The following is a 17,830-nucleotide window of genomic DNA, read 5'->3' on the forward strand; positions in this document are numbered from 1 at the left end:
ATTTTTTCCAAGAAGCTAAGCATGTAAAAAAAGTCTCTGCTTCTTATATTATATAAACAGTTTAACCCTAGCAGTTAGTAATTTCTGTTGTAGCAAAGATATCATTGAGAGCTGGTTAGGATACTTAAACACTCACAGATCTTTATCATGTTTCTGGTCTGCCTCAGAGTAGAATTCTTCAGAACTTCTCCACAGTAGAACTGGAAAGATTTAAATGTGATGTGATAGACATCCACACCAGTCTCAGCCCCAGAAGGGTTCTATAGACTAGAGGATCAAGTTTCTATCTTCTGGGGACATTTTAACTAAAGCTAGACTGTAAATCTGAGCTTAATATACAAATGTTTCATCTTCTTGAATATCAGCTAAAGATAAACCATATCTTGTAATTACTTTTTCCTATGAAAATGTAAAGTGTATCACTGTACAATTCATATCAATTAAAAGATAGCAGATTCCCACTTTTAACCTGTGATGCCACCAGAAAGACAAAGCTGTCAGACTGTCAAACTCTAATCCTTCAATTTTATCCAAGTCACTGTAATCTGAGTCAAATATCTCAGAAAAAAAAAAAAAGCATAGTGTTTCTAAAAGACTTTTTTTTTTCCAAGCTCACAGTTCAGGAGGACTACTTCCTTTACAGGCAAATAAAATTTTACTTTATGTATCTATATGTACATATCACACATACACACATGACATTTTAATTATCCATTTATCAGTGACACATCATAAATTTTATGGAAAATGAATAGAAGTGGCAATTATTATATTAAATTAAGTAACTCAGAAAAAAAATGAGCATGGTGAGAAGTCTCCTATATGGATCCTAATGTGTCATTTATATGCACACAGATGTGCAGGTAAGTATGGTGTAGAATAGAAAACTGGAAGAGAGACCATGAAAGCAGAAAAGCCCATATTAAGGAAGATGGGAAGGTAGGACTCATGAGATAGGACAGGGAGATGAAGTCATGGGAGGTTAGTACAAGTTACAGGATGGGAACAGGAAATGAGACAAATGACAGAGGAGGAGAATCAACCAAAGCAAATATTGTTTCTAAATGCTATCATGAAACTCAATCTTTTGTATGCTAATTTTAAACAGATAACAATTTCAAAGGAAGAAAAAGGAAAACTTCATTGTTCACTGGGCTAAAATATCTCCATAACTATCTCTGACCAGCCTTTTATTATTTATTTTTGAGATTTCATTTTAATTACATCTCTCCTACCCCTCTTTTTAGCTTCAGGCTTTTTAAATATACATTGAGAAAAGGATGATTTAGGAATCTTATATTTTAAAATATAATAAGCATTTTCTGAAATGTATGATTACCTTCATACACACATAAAATGAGAAACAAAAAAAGTTAATAATTCTTAACCAGAAAAGTACAAACTACCTACTGTGATGGCTATTTAAGCCAAAAGATAAGACCCAGAATGAGCAATATATGTAGGCAACACAATGTGCTGGATCTTTCTGCAGCTGCATAATCCATATTATCACAAAAAAAGGCATTGACTTGGGCATTGTGATGGATATGCTTGACCCAGGGAATAGCACTATTAGAAGATGTGGCGCTATTGGAGTAGGTGTGTCACTGTGTGTGTGAGCTTTATGACCCCCATCCTAGCTGCCTGGAAGCTAGTATTCTGCTAGCAGCCTTCAAATGAACAAATAGAACTCTCAGCTCCTCCTGAACCACACCTGCAAGGAGGCTGCCATGTTCCTACTTTGATGATAATGTACTGAACTTCTAAACCTGTAAACCAGCTCCAATTAGATGTTGTCTTTATAAGAGTTGCTGTGGGCATGGTATCTGTTCATAGCAGTAAAACCCTAAGACAGACATTGGTACCAGAAACTGGGGTATTGCTGTGACAGGCCTGACTATGCTATTTGGAAGAATGTGGATTTGGGGACTTTGGATTTAGAAAGCTTTAAATGTGGCTTAATGGGCTATCCAAGTAGGAATATGGAAGATTTTGTTACTGAGATTGTTTTGAATTTAGAAGACCTGACCCAAGTGGTTTCAGTGAAGAATTTCAATATGTAGTCTAGAGACTTTTTGTGGTATTTTGATGAATAATGTGGCTACCTTTTGTCCTTATTTGAAGAGTCTGCCTAAGGCTAAGGTGAAGAGACTCAGATTAATTGCATTAAGTCTCAGAAACAACCATCATAGACTTTGTTCTATGCTTAAGTCTCACGAAGAGCATTTTAAACAAGCCTAGCAAGTTGAGAAAGAAAAAATATAAAATATATGGTTTGAATATTAAAGGAACATCAGGAAGTGAAATGGAGCTGAATCCCATGTCTAAGGATATTAAATTGAATTAAGGGAGTAGTGACCTTAGGTCAAGAGCCCACCCAGCTAAATTTAGGTCCAAACATGTTAGTGCAAGCCTTTAATCCAAAGAGGCAAAAATAAGCAGATCTCTGAGTTCAAGGCCAGCCTAGAACGCAGAAAGTTCTAGGTAAGGAAAAACTTAAATCCAGGTTTGGTGGACCACACCTTTAATCCCAGTGCTTAGGAGACAGACATGTAGATCTACGAGTTCAAAATCAGTCTACAGAGCAAGTTCCCGGACAGCGAAGCTTAGACAGTGGAGGAATTGGAAAACAGACACCTGATGATAATGTAATAGAACGGGAAGGAGGGTGCCCATGTTTCAGCCCCAGCAAGCTGCAGAACTTGATAGCTTTGGCCATGTGACTTTGGCTTTAGAGTCCAGAATAGAAGGGACTACTGGGGTAATTGATGCTGGTTCACTGGAGCTAAGAAATTAGAGGTGGTTAAGAAAAGACCAGCATCACTGAGGTGAAATCTTCTGGGAAGTATTCTGAGAGTACAAAGAAGCAGTGTTCCAGAGATAGCCAAGGTTGTACCTCATGCCATAGCTGTACTTGGTAATGTGTAAGAGTCACCCAGATGGTACTGGTTTTGAAGGCACGAAGGGGTCATGAAGAGCACCTGAAGCTTGGCACTGTGAGAGGCCATGGAAGGCCATTGGTGAAGGTACAGCCTCAGTGTCAGTTGATAGCCCTGGACTGAAGGGATCATGTAAAGGAGCTAAGGCTTGACACCATGAAGAGAGCCTATGAGAGGCTAATGGTGAAGCCTAATTGCTGCAGAAGACCCCGGTGTATTGGAGATGCCAGTACCATGGTATGACCACCAAGAACAGTAGCAGCACTGGAGTGGAGTCAACCTAAAAGCTTAGAGTGCTACAAAGTACAAGGCTGGGGAAGTGACACCAGCCCTTTGGGGAGGTCCAGAAGATCATGTGTGGATCCCAGACACTGAAACAAGAAGCTGTAATGTTGAGTTGCCCTGGAGGCCCCAAGATGTTTGAGATGCCAGAGCCGTGAGCTATCTGTGGAACCAGCCCAGGAGAAAGAACTTCGTTGCAATCAACAAAGACGAAAAATAAGTTAGAGATCTGAAAAGTATTTTGACTTCAGACATGGAGATGCGAGTTTGGAGTTTGCCCAGCTGGTTTCCTATTTTGCTTTGGGTACAGTTTTGGAAAGTAAATTAGCACATACAGACGAGCACAAGTAAATCTATAATGTGTAAGCTTAACTTCTGATGGTTTGAATGTTGCACATGAACATACATGTTTATATGCACACACATATATGTTAGTCATATATATGTGCGTGTGTGTGTTAGTTATAAATATGTTAGTTAACATATATGTTAGCTAATATTTATATGTGTGTGCATGCAGAAAAATATGTATATAATAAGATATTTAGATGTATTAAATGTAAACATGCTAGCTAGGTATTGTCTATCTTTCTTTTTTCTTTCCAAAACTAAATTGTGGAGGTGAAAGTCTCTGGATTAGGTATTCTAATTTTCTTAAAAATCTTCTGTAAACTGAATGGAAGCAAAATTCAGATTTTAGTTCAGATGTCAGAATTAAGCATGTCACACAAGTGCGAAGAGCAAGGAAAGGTTAATTCTCATGTGGTAAAGTTTTCATGGACAATCAGGACAGAATGCCAAGCAGGTCACAAAACTTGGGAAAGTGGTGGAAGGGGAAGGGTGTTTGTGGGTGAAGGTTCTCAGAGGGGGCTCAGACCTCACTTATCTGCTACCATAAAAGAAGCCCCAAGTTCCAAGGCATGTGTGTGCATATGTGTGTGCATGCATGTATGCTTGTGCCACAGTGTGCCTGGGAGGTCAAAAGACAACTTGTAAAAAATCAGTTCTCTTTCGATTATGAATCCTGAGCACAGAACTGGGCCATGAGGCTAGGCAGCATACGACTGGGATGGTGAGAGACGTATTCCACTCAAGGTAGAGGACAAAAGGTAAGTGAAAGACTTGAATGATGGCGTGATCAACATCAGTGTGTACTCAGATGCTTTATTACTCTTCCTTATCAGGTATTCTGGGTTTTGGATGAATAGATAGATACACATATAATAGACAAATAGTGGATAGATATTGATGTGTTATTTGATATATGATAATACTGGATTAGCTTTATACTTTAAGTTGTCTACATCATTGTACATTTCATGATTAATGGTTTTGCCCCCACTGTTCCACCTTCACTTGAAATATTAAACTGATTTTTGTATTCTGTTGTCTCTGGCTGGCTTTATTTTGCCCCATACTTTTATTTTGCTTTTCCTGATGACATTGATTTAGGAAGATATTTAATTCAGGGGAAATTTAATTTCATTGTTGGATCCAATCTAGTTTTTCTAGTGAATTTTATTTTTATATATATGCTATCAAAGCAGTTTTATTTAATATTTTGTTTCCTGTTGTAAAAATGTCCTGTAAACAGAATTATCCTGGTTTTCCACTTTATCAAATAAAGACTTATCCTCTTAAAATATATCATCTATCTAGCTTCATATTTCTCTGATTTTTAATCACTATATATAGTACTTATTTCATCTTCAATTACACGCATTTGTTTGTGTTTGTACATGCACATGGTTATAGGTGTCCAGGTTGGCCAGAGGAGGTTATGTAATCCCCTGTAGCTGGAGTTATAGATGTTAGAGAGCTGTCATAAGTATATACTGGAAACTGAATATAAGTCCTCTGCAAGAGTACAATGCAGGTAAAGAAGGGAATATACGGAAAGATTACTAATAGTAACAGCCTTTTGAAAACCCATAAGAAAACCCACTACTATAAAGCTTCCTAGCATATACATGTGTGAGAGGAATTCAAATGGAGTCACAATACAATGGGGGAGAGAGTGACTCAACCAGACATTTTAGGACACCAAATAAAACCACCAGTGCCAGGAAAAAGTTATATCTCCTTACGTATTGACCAAACGGATCACATAGACTACTATCAAATATCATAGGCTATTGTCAAGGCTGTTGGTTACCCTCTATAATATGACAGTAAGGCCCACTACCAAAGATGCCACTACCACTTCTTTATGCCATCAAGCATGGGAAAATGAAGCTTGGACCCAACTAGAAACTTTATTCATACTGATTAGCATCCATGGTCCTAAAAAGCACTTTATAAACTACCCAAGGAGAAAAGTAATGAACCATTATCATATATTCCTTTAAAATACTGCTTTTAGGACAAAAAAATAATAGTTTAATAAAGCTGTCACAAAAGTAAATACGAGGCAGCATTATTTATTCTAAATTAACTACACACTTATAACATTAATCATGGTTATTAAGAGATGTTTATTGGTTCAAGCATAAAATAGTCTTGCTGAAGATGTTTTCATGTATTGTAAGATTCCCTCATACCCTCATTCACTCTGCTATGTCAATTGGTACTGCTTTTCAAGTATTTTACTTAGGCAACCAAATTCTTGAGATTTCATGGGTTGAGCATCTATCATATATAAAAGACTGTATCTCACAGCAAATGTCCTAGTCATTTGGTTCTTGCAATATTTCCCCATACTCTTCAGTGATGTTCCCTGAGCCTGGCATTTAAGGTTTACATTGAAGATGTGTTTCCTAGGGCTAAGCAATCCATGCTTAGCTGTTCTTCTCATTTTGTTGAGTTGTGTCTATCTCTAACATTCTTCATCTGCTGAAAAAGGAAGCTTCTTTGATGAAGGATGAGATCTACACTTATCTCTGGGTAAAAGGGTAAGATTTTAGAAGGTGGTTAGATATCCTACTGGTTTAGGAAAACACAGTAGGTTCTCTTCTAGAATCCACAGCCTCACCAGGGGTATTGGGCTAGGTTTAAAATACCAAGCATGAACTCCCTCATGTTGAGTGTGACTTAATTCCAGTCAGACAGGTTTTTGTTGACTCATGCACAACTACTACTATTGCAATATCATTCTGGTCATTGTTGTGGTTTTAGGCATTAAAGTTGGGTAGAGATATAAAGCGTTTTTCTCCCTCAGCAGCTTGTATATAGCTCCTTCCAGTACTGAGGACAGGGTTAGTCCTCAGGGAAGAAACTTCAAGTCAGCTCCAGCTGAAGTTCTCCGAGTCCTCTGTCTGAAATGTGTGGTCTCATCTTCAATTTCTGGGAAATGACCAAAGTAATGACAGCAGTCTACCTTGTTTGGGGGATCTTTTAGACTCTTCTGACCAGTAATTCAAAAGAAATTTGTCAGTGGCTGGCACTGGGTTTTGGTTACATAGCAAAGAAAACAAATGACCCAATGGAAAATGGGATATATGAATATAAACAGAGGCCTTGTTCTCAAAAGAAGAAAATGTAAATGGCCAAGAAGTATCAAAAAAAAAAAAGAAGAAGGCATTTCCAACATCCTTGAAAATTGAGGAAATGTAAATTAAAAGTATTTTTACATTTCTTCAAACCCCAGATAGAATTGCTAAGATTAAGAAAACAACTGACAACAAATGCTGGCTAGAATACAACTAGTACCTTTTCTGAGAAATTTACAGTTGTATCTTTTAATTTGTGCATGGACTCCATTTTCATTTTACATCTTAGCATAATGTGAGGTACAGATCCAAGCTCTTTTTCTATCTTCTTTTATATATGTCTGCCTTTTTGTGCCAATATTATTTGTTGAAAATATCTCTGCTCTCCTTTGGATTTTCCTGGAAAGTTTGTCATAAATTGACTGAATATAAATGTGAACAGTTGTTTCTGGGCCGCCACTATTTTTTATTGATTTTTACTTCTCTTGTCACTTCAGCACCACATGCCTTCATGGTGACAACTTTGCAGGGAGTGTGGAAAACAAGGAGGATGAATTCTCTAGCTTGTTTTGTTTCAAGTCTCTCCCAGCTATTCCAAGTCTCTGCATTTCACCTCTAAGTATAAGTATGAATGAGTTTACCAGCTTTTCAACTCTGCAAAATTAAAGATATGCAAACTCATTGGGGATGGGCTAAATCTGTTCTTCAGGTTTAGAAGCCTGGCTACACTATGACTTTCATCTCTCCATCCATGTGCATAGGGTACCTCTCAAAGTTTCTTCGGTTTTTTTTTTTTAAGTTTTAAAAATATGTTTGTAGTTTTCAATGAAGAAGTCTTACACTTGTTATATGCTATAATAAACAAATTTTTAACTTTTCTTCTGAAATTCTTATTGTAAGTATATAGAATCATAAATGCTCATTGGATACTGATCTTTAGCATACAGGAAAATAACTGCTTATACAGTACAGTTTTACAAAGATTCCAATACATTTTATATGCAAAGATATATAACCTTGAAGAGATTTAGTGTGACACTTTACTTTTAAAGCTAAATGCCTTTAATTTCTGTTTATCTAATTCCCAAAGATTGAATCTCGAGTGCAGTGGCAATCATAAATAGCAAAAATGAACTTTTCTGTCATTTTTTCTGTATACAGTAAATACAAACACTTTTATATTAAATTGATAGCTTTGGTATATTATTTTACTTTTCTTTTTTTCCTTCTATCTTGAGTTGTTTTCTATTCATTTGCCTATTTCAACTGTCACGTCAAAATAACCTATCTTGGATTAATATTAATCTGACTTCTTAGGACAGTCAGTTAGCCTATTATTTAAACACATGGCATACATATTTTTCTTTTTATAAAATGCTTTTAATTGAAGTAGAACTACATCATCTGTCTCCTCCCTTCCATCCTCCAGCCTCTCTCAGCCACCCTCCTGCCAACCTCTACTCATGCTAATCTACTCTCAAATTGAGAGGCTCTTGTTTTATTTGTTACACACACACACACACACACACACACACACATATATATATATGAGTCTGCTGAGTCTGTTTTTGGTTTTTGTGTGCATGTGACTTCAAAGCTGACCAGTCTGCACTAGATGACCAATAACAGGCTCATCCCTGGGAAGATACAAATTTTCCCTCTCTCAGAAGTCAAGAGCCGCCTGTGGGTCTCCATCTAAAGGTGGGACCCTGTGAAATTTCCCCATTTTCCACATTAACATATCAATATTGCCATTCTTCTGGTCTTTGTAATGTAGCCATTTCTAAAAGAGACTGTTGCACAAAAGGCATCCTGGAATTCTGGCTCTTAAACTCTTCTAACTCATCTTTTTCAATGTTCCCTGGCCGTAGATATAGGATATAGTTGTATCTGTTGGGGCTGGGCTTCTCCTGATCTATTGATCTCTACATTTCATCCAGTTTGGATTTCTGTTTTGGTCTTCATTTATAGTAAAGAGATACTTTTTTCCATGAGGGATGGTGGCTATACTTATCTGTGGATATATGGATAAGATGTAGAACGTAGCAAGAAATTACACTGGTCTCACAATGTAGCAGGAATAAGGTCTATGACCTCACTACTCCTGACAAGCTGGCTAGGTTTCTGGTACCGGGAATTATTTCCCTCCTGTTGAATGGGCCTCAAGTTCAACTAGATAGCTGATATTTACCATGATATAAGAACCACTATTACATCTTTTAAGGTATCATGTCTTTCTAGTCACTGTTGCAGTGTGCAAGCACAAAAGCTTGGTAAGGCTGTTTAACTGCTTCCCACTCTTCATAGCTTACATGGTATTTTCTAAAACCAGGGATGGTAGACTAGAGAAAAGAAGCTCTTGGGTCAGATCTAGCTCCAGACATTTGAATCATGTGTACTAAGTGTGCAGTGTCTTCAACAATAGGGGTCAACCCTCAATCCCTGAGAGGCAACCAAGAGCTACATAGATAATCTATATTGTTCTGGGAATCATTTGAACTACCCTGAACAACTCTTGGAAAGATTCCTTGTGTTTTTTGGTGGACTTTTTGTTAGGCTATGGTTGTCATGGGGAACACTATCAGCCCAAGTGGCTTAACTTTCTTTAAGACATAGAAATAGAGATGTTTAGAGGGAAATAGAGATGGAGATAGGTAGATAAACAAAATATTGTATGATTTTAAGTAAATGTTAGTCAGGTGTGATGGCACATGTCTGTAATTGCAGCACTCAGGATGCAGAGGCAGATAGATCTCTGAATTTGAGGCCACCCTGGTCTACAGAGTGAGTTTCAGGACAGCTAAGGCTATACAGAAAAACCTGTCTCAGAAAAGCAAAAACAAGCCAAAACTATATATAAAATATTATGACTCCTGAAGGCCTTATCAAACAATCTCTGTGTTGATTGTGTCAGATCCCTCCTTATACTTCAGAATTGACCTCTCTTCTCTTCCTTACTAGAATCCCCTCCCCATTATTCCCTTTCCCACTTCATATCTGTATCTTCCTGTTTCTCTTTCATCCCTGAGCACCTATAGTCCCTTGGTATTTTCTTGGGTTTTGTGATCACTCAGTGTTATAGATTCCCATCTGAGAATTTGAAGTTAGAACTGCAGATGATAAAGAATATGCAGAGTTTGACCTTTTTGAGTCTAGACTACCTCATTCACTACAATCTTTTCTAGATCTATTCATTTATCTGCAGGTTTCATTTCTTTGTTTTCTACACAGCTGAATAAATAATATTCCATTGTGTATATGTACCACATTGTCATTAGATATGCATCTGATGAAGAGCATTTATGTTATTTCCATTCCATAACTATTGTGAATAGGGAAGCTATGAATATTGCTGATCTGTGAAGTACAATGTACAGGCATTAGCCCACATACAAAAAGTGATATAGCTGAGGCATGTGGTTGTTTTATTTACAGTCTTTTGTGGACTCTTCAGGATGATTTCTAGAGAGACTGCACACACAAATAGCCATGTAAAAATGTGTCATTAAGTAATTTTGTCACTGAGTAAATTTCATGGGATATATTTATTTAAACTAAGAAATCTGACATCTTAGTAAATAGTACAATCCTATGGGGACCATTACCTTTCTTGCAAAACTTTCAAGCCAAAACTATATATAAAATATTATGACTCCTGAAGGCCTTATCAAACAATGGATCTTCATCATAGATCAAACATCCAGGGTATGGCCCATCATCTCAAGAATGCTTATTCGTTTCCCACCTTTAGTGCTTCTACTTTCATATTAAGTTACAGTTTTATACTTTGTAAGCACATCAGTACAGATGTGTAATTATTGTTGTGCACAATAGCCTTTTAAGTCATTAATGAATTAAAAAGGAACAGATTAGAATCACAGTGTCCTTAAATCTGTCTGTGTAATTGCTTTTCACTGGCACTCTGCTGATTCTAGTTTCTTTCTAGAGTAGGTTGCTAGTAATGAATTCTGTCAACTTTTGTTTTGCCTTGGGGTTGGTGGGTGGAATCTCTATTTCTTCTTTGTTGCATGGGAGCTGCACTCAATAGAATTGGCCTGATCATCTTTTATAGTCAACATTTGTTAAGTTGTACCCCACGCCCCATGGCTAGCCAGGGTTTTGTTGTAGATCATTTCTGTTTAGGCTGAAGACTTTGCTCATTTTTTTCTGGGGCAACTTCTTATTGTCTTACTGTGTGGCCCAAGGAGAGCTGAACTTGTGATCTACTTCAGCCTCCCTAGTGTGCAATCACAGCTGGCTTGGCTATGGTTACCTTGGCTGTGATGTTATTTGTTGACAACTTTGGGTTCATGTTGAATGCTTTGCTTACGCTAGACTAAGAGTCTTCTTTGGAAGTAGCAGTTTGAGCTGTATGTGTCTTGTTATGAATCTTTCTATAGCTGTCTATGCTTCAGCGTTAGAGCTCATTGAGCTTCTTAGATACTCTATCTAATCTTGGGTTTTGCTGCTAAACACTATACAGTTTAAATAAAAGAATACAGAGGCTCTGGCAATTAGGAACTCCCTATAGAGACTACTGTAGTTGTGTGTTAGTGAGATGCTAACTGTTTGATTGGTAGTTACTTGATTATCCTAATTCTATAAAGCCTCTCTTCAGATCAGTGGTACTTACTAAAACCTTTTCCTGATCAGCACATGTCATCAGTTAGTATTTAGACACAGCTCTTGTTAGATGCTTTAAACCAGTTATCTTCTCTATATTTTCTATGTACCCATTTCTCAATATCAAATTCCAGATATTTCTTTAAACTTAACTTTCTTATCAAGTATAAACTCTACAGTTTTGTCTAATCCGTTAAGATCACAAGTCTCCTTTTAATTTCTATTTTAATTTCAGTAATAGAATTTTGTCATTTTTTCCATCTGAATTTATTTTGCTTACTATTCCAGATACCATCATCCTGCTGTGTTTCTCAATTTTGTAATTTATTCTCCTCTGTTCTGACAGAAACTGTGCTTACTCTCTGTAGAGTTGTACCTCTTGCATTCAGCTGTTTCTAGCAAAAATACATCCCAGTTATACTCTTCTAGTTCCTGGGACACTGTGGGAGCTTGAACTAGAGATTTACAATTATCTCAAGCCATAAGATGTTGACACCAAGTTTCATAAGTCTAGATGCCTTTTGAAAGTAAATAAATATCAATGTGTGGAGATTTTTATAGAGAGAAGGTCTTAAAATTTTTAAGTAGAAAGTTTATGGAAAAAATTGACTGGTTTACCATAGATAAATATGCATTTATTTGTTGGAATTGCATGCAGACATTGTTAATGAAATTTTCAAGTAACACTTGTAACCTAATAAACTGTATATAATTTAATATTAAATGAAGTTTTAAAATAAATATGGTTCCTATAATTATGTTCAAAAATGAAATTATTTATTTATAACACTATAAAACAAAAGAAAGAAAATACTCTTAAAGATGAGGCCATGGGAATTATTTTAATTATGTTTTTTATAATTTAATATAATTTCTTAACTCAAAATTTACCCCAAAAAAATGTCAATTGTATTTCAAATGAAATGAATTTAAAATAAAAGCAAAGTCTCTAGAGGTTTTGTGTGTTTAGGGAGAAGGCAATTTGTCCCATACCTTTTTTCTCCATGCTGGTTGGGATGCTTTCACCCCCTTTATTCTCTCCTATGCTATTGGCATATTTGTTTTTGTAGCTGTCAGATTGTCACAATGTTTTCTTTGGAGATGAGGGCTCTGAGGCATCTTCCATCTTTCATATCTCTGAATACAACCCCAGGGGTGAATTCATGATGAATATTTAAGCTCTCAGAAAGGTTGTGAGTACCTCATCTTCTGGGTCATGACAACTGACAGCCTGTACAATATTCTAGTGAGGGCGATGACAAGAGTCTGGACTAGTCACAGTACAGACTTAGTCTGCTGACATCATTTACATAAATCAATGATATCTGAATGAACTCATTCCAGAATTATTAAAAATAATAACTGGATAATGAGATAATAATTGAGACCAGCCCTTTTAAAGTTTATATTTGGGTATCAACTACCCATGCTGTCACCATTCACCTCTCTTCTCTGCTGCTGTTGTAACAGAGTATCACTCATTATCATTCTTTCTTATAAGAACAGTTTTCCTTATTCATTATACTAATAACACAATGACTTCTTGTCGGTACACCAAGTAATTAATCCTCTGTGAGTAGGCCTGCTTTAATTTAAACATGCTAATCTTTTGCACTTTTCAAGTAGGAACTGAGACATCACCTAACAGATAATTAGTTTTTGCAGCTCCACATTACATCTCACAAATGATGGGGGGAGACTGAATCATAGATCAGCCAGAAATCATCCACTCCCCAAGCTTCACAGCATGGAGACTTTGCATGAAGACGGGTGGCAGAACTAGTGTTCATCAAAGGAGAACTTAAAAGGTTTGTGCTCACAAGTCAGATGTGGGGAGACATCACAGAAGTGGGAGCTCTTAAGAGAAAAGAGATGATTTAAGAAGCAGGACTAAGTGAAGAACAGAAACATTAAAATATTTATTTGACTAATTGTGTTTTGATTTCCTCTGGAAAGAAATCTGAGAGTAAAGCCTGTTAAAGACAGAATATTTCTAATGTAAACTTTTTTGACAAGCTTTACTCTAGAGCAGTTAAGGCAAATAATGATGCTTCCAGAAAGACGAGTTTAACTAGCATACACAGCATTAACAAATCCAGAATCTATATACTTCCCAAGTTAAGTAGGTTATGATTGGGTTTTAGGAGACCTATTTGTTCACTGCTGGACTTTAGCCACAGAGAAATGGAACAGTAAAACTGCTAATATTGAGAAGTATGTGGTAATTGTTAAGCTGTTAACTAGGTTAAAAGTCATTCATCTAAGGAATGATACCAATAAGTTATAACCCACCATATAAAAGCTACAAGAAGTTGATATGGAAAAATGTGAATGAAGAAGCTGGAAGTTTGATCACAAAGGCACTAAGAAGTATAGTCTCAAATATCTATATACAACAAAAGGTCACAAAATGTCAGAGAATTCCTAATCAAAGAGAACTTGAAAGACACAACAATTAGTAGTATTCATGCCAACATCTTTAACAATGAGAATATGAAAAATAGTAACATGATTAAATACAAAGAAAGAATCAGAAAGATATGCCTATGGTATAGTTGCCATAAAATTATGGTCTTAGTCAAATAAAAAAATTATACACAAAAAAATTTCAACTTAGCCACATCTCCACTTTAAAAAGATGTAATACCAAGGTCAAGGGAAAGATGAGAATGTTTCAGACTGAAGGATTTCCATAAATACAGCTAATTATAATCATAGATTTACCCACTTTCTTCCAGAGAGTATGCTAATATCTAGAGTGCATCTGTGACACCAAAGACAACTGGTATAGCAATTGTATTGCTCTGAGTAGTAATTCATGTGTTAGGGAAAGAAAGTATTGAAGCAAGTGAGTTTAGAACAAGTACAAACAACTACTTTTTGAGGCAGGTCAATGATGCATAGGGAAAATCATTGTGTTCTTACCTCAGTATTTCCTTCTCTCAGGCACATTAATGGTGTTGCACATATGGGGTCTTTATTTGAATTTAACCTAAATAGAAGTAAAGATTGTGATACAGTGATCCAAGAGCAACTGAAATCCACCTCTGATGACTTCTCTAGCTATTGAAGCAATGATTTAATGATCAGAACTTTTCAAATCTTCAGTGATGAACACCTCAACAGCAGAAGCTCTGGGTAAGAGATTGTGACCAGAGAGACAGCTATTCATGCCAACATAAATACTTTACCCATGCAAATATCTCTAGCAATACAGTGTGTTATCTTTGCCATAATGCTTCAATTTATGGACTTGAGCCTTAAGTGTTGAAAGTGTCCCCGACTTATTATACAGTGGTATAATAAGTGTATTATACCAGTACAGATAAGCACCATCCATTCTCGAGCACTCTGTTTCTTCTCCTTGTGTTGTTAGTTTTTATTAATTCTCTTGTAATTTTGCCCCAAACACACCAAGCACACTCACATGCATGTGACATTGACAATTTGGGTTGTTGTCTGTTCATTTGAAGTCCACATCTACTCACTCTATGAAGATACACTTTGACATTGCACAGTAGAGTGACCAGTCTTCCTTATATCAAGGAAGTTAGGGTGCTGCTAAACAATGGGGCCTGAAATAATTAATCATGTTGCTATGACCAAAAATCTGACAAGAATCAACCCCAATGAGTAAGGATTTCTTTTGGATTCCGATTTGGGAAGACATAGCCCACCTCTTTGGAGAAAGCATGGTTGCCTGCAGTACTACAACAGCAGAAACCATCTGCTTGGTGCTTTCTCACATATCAACAGAGCAGGAAGCAGAAAGAGGGCCATGAGCAATGCTATCGACGTCAAGCTCCACACAACCAATGGTCTACTTCCTAAAGCTAGGCCTGTCTCCTAAAGGTGTCACAACCTCCCATAATAACACCACCATCTGGAGACCAAATGCTCAGGCATGTGAGGCCGTGGGGGATAATCACATTCAAAGCATACTAAGGCTTTAGGAATACACATGAAGTCAAGGTCATCCAGAAAGTGTGTCTTAGGAGTAAAAGTTAATGAAAAATAGGACTAAAGTGGAGCTCAGTGATCAAGCACTCGTTTAGCATGTGTGGAGTCCCTGGTTAAACCCCCAGGACTGCACATAACCAATAAAAATTTTAAAATCAATAAAACACCATAACAAATGAAAGCAGGTGTGAATACACAGTCCCTTCAGAAATGGAATGTAGGTCATTCAACTACATCAAGTATCCCAATTAGGGATTCTGAGGCTTTTAACTAAGAACAGGGTAGGTAGACAGTGTTACTGATCCTCATACTCAGAACTGAAGCTTCACAGAACTGTGGTTTCCCGTGTCTGTACATATCTGTGCACTATCAAGGCCTACCTTTATTCCAGTGACTTGACAAACCCTAATCTCACTTTTAAATTTCTAGGTTTCCTTGGGTCATCTCTGTTATTGGTACTTGTTAAAAACAGTTGAGGATAAATCAGACTGTATTCATAGCTAATTAATTACATGCATGCTTAAAAGGATAATTTGTATTTTGATTTAAAAATTAAAATATTTTTCTAAATGTTACAGGAATTCGTGTGTTCGCTCAGAAATATATGTCCTTGAAAATGGCCTTGAGCTAGGACAGGGAACTAGGCTCAGATACTTTGATCATCTTGATAAGCCCTTAGAAACAGTGATCACAGGAGTGTTCATGTAATTGGGTTCAATGCCTTGCTTTTTCTTTGACTATTTGTGCGTATTGCATTGCTTGTTCTTTGACTATTTGCATCTATTGTATTGCTGGACTCTTAACCTAGAACTGACCTTAATACATGCATGTAATCAAAATGGTATAAAAGAATAAAGGAGGAGGGGTGTGTGATAGGGGGTTCTAGGGAGAGAAAATGGGGAAAGGGGAAGACATCTGTATTATAAATAAATAAAATATCCAATAACAAAATAAGTTTTAAAAAAGAAATATGTGTCTTTCTCAACATTGAGCCCTGCCTTTTTTCATAATATTAACCCAAAGTTCCTGCTAATTTCATAAGCAAAAAGTTGGAAAATCCTTATGGAATAAGCCTCTTCTTTACTCGTGTCTAAATTTCCGCCAAAATTAGAAAGGGCTTAGTAAGAATTTTGTTAATTTTAAAATATTAATCAATAGACTTGCACAGATTTACAATTACTTTTCAAAAGGGCACAAAACACTGCACACTTGGCAATTCTAACATATTCTTTCTACATGATTGCATTAGTGACTAAATTCTGCTTCTCATAGCCATCATTTGAAGCTAAGGATTGACATTTCAAAAAATTATAGTCAAGCAGGTATCTTTCTAAACATGTCTACTCTAATTTATCATCTTGTGAATATTTTCTCTCCTACTTAATACTCAAAACCTGTGATATCTCTCACAGCATTCCACATGTTACTTTTCCTGTAAGTCCCTACAGTATGCTACTGAAATATCCTACTAATAAACAAAGGAATCTCCAAGGCTACAGATGATGAGGCCAAACTTCCACAATCAGCAAGTTCTTAGGATTTTATCTTTCTAAAAATGCACCTGCAGTTGTGTTTGTTGTAACTTTATGAACCAGCTAAGTAGTAAAATAAAATCAATGTGTTGAACTTGGGAGAACACATAATGACTTATTTGTGTTGAAGGTTTGTGACTACCATTATATCATTTTTCATTTGGAAAATAAAACTGTGTACTCTGGACAAATGCTAGAGGAGGCGGAAAAGACATCTGACACTGCTGTCTGACCTCTGCATATGTACACATATGTAAGCACACACATATAAGAACACATACATGCATACACTAAAGGAAAACTTAAAGTCTGCAGGAATTCTAATTGCTATTTCCATGTTTATATTTTTCTATATTTGGGAGCTATTGAGAAGAGTATTTTGCAAATAAATGCCATTATGCCCTATAGTATGACTCATGAATATTTTCAAGAATATATATGATTCACATTTTAGGGGAAATAGCATCTCAAGAGTCTGTGGTAAATTGTCCCAGTATCTGATAAAAGGATGGATGACCAACAGTAAGGACAGGAATACTAAGTCCACCAGCAAGAGTGATTTGAGACACTTGATGAGCTCACATGCTCATTGTAGTTGGGATGTCACTGTTGATATTGTAAATCCTAGATTAGACACCATTTCAACTGATGTCTAATTTAATCCATGATTTGAAACACACATGTAGTGAGAAGAAAAGAGTGAGGGAGAAAGAAGAAGAGAGGGAGGAGAGATCACATTGGTCTTGTTTGCCATATTTTCCTTTATGGATATGTAAGGGTGTATTTTTCCCTCATCTTTGTCTACAATTTGATATCTTTAGACACATTTTTTTTTCATTTTAGGGTCTTCCAATTCCAGTGAAATTGATTTTTCCATCCCATATTCTAACTTGTAATCTCTGTATGCTCTCCTGTTGTGGTATCCTTCGCTCAGTAGCCACACCTCCCCTCAGTTTAATACATCCTTCCTCTTTCTTCTCCTCTTCCTCTTCTTCCTCCTCCTCCTCCTTTTCTTCTTCTTCTTCTTCTTCTTCTTCTTCTTCTTCTTCTTCTTCTTCTTCTTCTT

Source organism: Grammomys surdaster, unplaced genomic scaffold, assembly GCF_004785775.1.
Source record: "Grammomys surdaster isolate TR1022 unplaced genomic scaffold, NIH_TR_1.0 267, whole genome shotgun sequence".
NCBI lineage: Eukaryota > Metazoa > Chordata > Mammalia > Rodentia > Muridae > Grammomys > Grammomys surdaster.